The 3,470-nt window shown below is 40.2% G+C and overlaps 1 non-coding gene across 1 annotated transcript; it reads right to left on the reverse strand.

Annotated features, from left to right (window-relative positions):
• On the reverse strand, window positions 1–108 carry LOC130984676 (small nucleolar RNA R71). Its single transcript, XR_009088593.1, has one exon. It is a non-coding gene; the product is annotated as a small nucleolar RNA R71 (small nucleolar RNA).
• Window positions 109–3,470: the final 3,362 nt, after the last annotated feature.

The raw sequence follows: 3,470 nt of genomic DNA on the forward strand, positions 1-3,470 counted from the left end.
AAGCTTAGAGTGGAAATCCAAACCTTCAGACAGAAGGAAGGAGAATCCCTCTATGAAGCTTGGGAAAGATACAAACAATTGATCAGAAAATGTCCTTCTGACATGCTTTCTGAATGGAGCATCATAGGTATTTTCTATGATGGTCTATCTGAACTGTTCAAGATGTCTTTGGATAGCTCTGCTGGAGGATCTCTTCATCTGAAGAAGACACCTACAGAAGCTCAAGAACTAATTGAAATGGTTGCAAATAACCAATTCATGTACACTTCTGAAAGGAATCCTGTGAACAGTGAGACAAATCAGAAGAAAGGAGTTCTTGAGATTGATACTCTGAATGCCATATTGGCTTAGAACAAAATATTGACTCAGCAAGTCAATTTGATTTCTCAAAGTATGTCTGAAATGCAAAATGCACCAAGCAGTACTAAGGATGCTTCAATTGAAGAAGAAGCTTATGATCCTGAGAACCCTTCAATGGAAGAGGTGAATTACCTAGGAGAACCCTATGGAAACACCTATAGTTCTTCATGGAGAAATCATCCAAATCTTTCATGGAAGGATCAACAGAGACCTCAACAAGGTTTCAACAACAATAATGGTGGAAGAAACAGGTTTAGCAATGGCAAGCCTTTTCCATCATCTTTTCAGCAACAGACAGAGAGTTCTAAGCAGAGCCACTCTGACTTAGCAACCATGGTCTCTGATCTGATCAAAACCACTCAAAGTTTCATGATTGAAACAAGGTCCTCCATTAGAAACTTGGAGGCACAAGTGGGACAACTGAGCAAGAAAGTTACTGAACTCCCTCCTAGTACTCTTCCAAGCAATACTGAAGAAAATCCAAAAGGAGAGTGCAAGGCCATCAACATGGCCGAATTTGGAGAGGAGGAAGAGGCAGTGAATGATGTGTGGAAAACGATCCAACACAAAACTCACCGGCAAGTGTACCGGGTCGCATCAAGTAATAATAACTCACATGAGTGAGGTCGATCCCACAGAGATTGAAGGATTGAGCAATTTTAGTTTAGTGGTTGATTTAATCAAGCGAATCAAGTATTGGTTGAGTGATTTGTGTTTAGCAGGAAGTAAATGACAGTAAATGTAAAGGGAGAAGGGAATTTGCAGTAAATTAAAGAATAGGAAGGTAAAATGAACTGAATCTTAAAGAATAAGAAACTAAATGACTGAAACTTAAAGTGCAAGAAAGGTAAATTGCAGTAACTTAAATGGCAAGAAATGTAAATTGCTTGAATGTAAAAGGGATTTGAGGAATGGGATTGCAGGATCTAAACAAAGAAGAAGTAAATTGCAGCAATCAATTAAGTAGAGGATGAATTTGGATCAAACAGAAATTCAAACAGAATAGGAAATTAAAGTGCAGCAAGGTTCACAGATGAACCGAAAGCAAAATTGGGTCTCAGGTCTCAAGAGACTAGGTAGCAGAGCCTAGATCTCTATTTGCCTTCCTAGATCCAAGTTAACAAAGCAATTGATAAGAATTAGAAGAAGCAGTAAAGAAAATTGAAATTGAATTGAATTATGCAGAGAAGATTTAAAGAGAGTTTGAATGGGAATTGAGACAGAATTTCCTCAATTTCTCACACCCAAAACTCAAAAACAGAAGATTAGAAATGCTTAGGCAAGAATGAGGAAGAAGAGAGATCAATTCTCCTTCCCAATTCTCAGAACTCTCAGTGAAGTCACCAAGAACAAGTGCCAAAGCTCAAAAGAAAGGTAAAATTCAAAAGTGAAGGTAAAAGTGCAAAAGTAAAAGTCTGTGTGCAAAAGTCCTAATTACATCAAACTAACTCCTATTTATACACTTTCTATTCTTGAATATTGGGATTTGGATGGGCTTTTGAATTGGTGAAGAAATGAATTCAAATGGATTTTTAATTTGAATTTTTGGCCCAAAATGTTGCTCTAGGAGGCTGCCCTGCCCTTGTGGAGGGCAGGGCAGAAAATTGATGCTTGGTGCATGAGATTGGTGCGGCGATGTGCGCAGAATTTGCTTCTTGGTGCGCAAGGTGCTGCCCTGCCCGCGCCAAGGGCAGGGCAGGAAAAGTTGGTGCTGCCAGGGACGAGCGTAGCGCGCGCTGATGCTGCCAGGAACGAGACTTGGTGCGCCAGGGACGAAAATTGGTGCGCCAACCACAAGATTCTGCCCTGCCCGCGCATAGGGCAGGGCAATGTTCCTTCTTTCACGTCCCGTGTTTGAATCACGGAGGAAGCACACGCTACAATAATTTCCTTGGTTTCTTGGCACGGCACTCAACCTTAAGTCTTGGCTTCCTCATGGTTCCTTGTTCGATCCTTGTAGCATGCATGGGTGACATTTTTTCTTTGAATTTCTTCCTTGGAGAGCCCGATTCTGCCCTCCACAAGGGCAGGGCAAGGTTCTCTTCCTCTTGATCTCAAGGCACATTTTGTGCTCTGCCCTTGTAGTGGGCAGGGCAGAGTTGCCTTCCTTGCTTGGTCATCTTATGTTGCCCTCCTAGAGGGCAGTGTGCCCTTGTGGAGGGCAATGTTGCCTCCCCCTTTGCATGCGGCACGCTTCTTCTCTCTTTTGCCACACTTTCCTTTCCTTGGGCTACACTTCTTAGGCCACGCTTTTCCTTTTCTTTTCTTTTCTTCACCTACAATAAACCAAAACAACCACTCCAAGTATCACTAAATTTAAGAGGCTTATAAATCAATTAAAATTCAATTAAAATTAGCTCAAACCTCATGGATTAACATTAATTTCATGGTGGTTGCTTGATTTAAAGAAGTTATGCATTTTCACTCCAAATCACTTACTTAGGATACAAGAAAGTGCATAAATGCTAACAAAACAAGTAAAATTAGCTTGAAAAATGGGTATATGATGACTTGTCATCACAACACCAAACTTAAATCTTGCTTGTCCCCAAGCAAGCATCAAAACTAAGAGTAAATGAAATGAATAAGAAAAGGGTACTTATCCTTATTATGCAAATAGCAGAACTTGATCTATGGGGCATTTATGCAGACAATGACAACTTATTTATTGTTGCTGCTGCATAATACATATTTTGCATCAAAGGTTTGCTAAACTTGCTGTTAGAAGACTCACTTTTTAATTACTCCCTTGCTAACTCTTCTTGGCTTATAATGCTTTAACAAGCTTATTATTCTTTTAGAGGTTGGGTGTCAAATGCTGCAGCATAGCCTTTGGCTTTATTTTCTTTTCTTTTGCTCAACATCTTTCCACCACAGACACATGGCTCACTAATTCTTCCTAGGATCATTGATGCCCAGCATCTCTTTGGATAACTAAATGTTTTGTATCTAAGTTGCTCTTTATTGTGGATTTTCAATTGGCCATCCCAAATCAGTTGATCTAAGTGACCGGGTTTTAAAATACCCCTTAGAATTTACTCATCCAAGCAGATCTTAGTACAAGAACACCACAGGCATATGACCTAGGGTCCAAGCTATTGGTGTCCAAC

This window comes from Arachis stenosperma, chromosome 5 (genome assembly GCF_014773155.1).
Source record: "Arachis stenosperma cultivar V10309 chromosome 5, arast.V10309.gnm1.PFL2, whole genome shotgun sequence".
In the NCBI taxonomy this organism is placed as follows: Eukaryota; Viridiplantae; Streptophyta; class Magnoliopsida; order Fabales; family Fabaceae; genus Arachis; species Arachis stenosperma.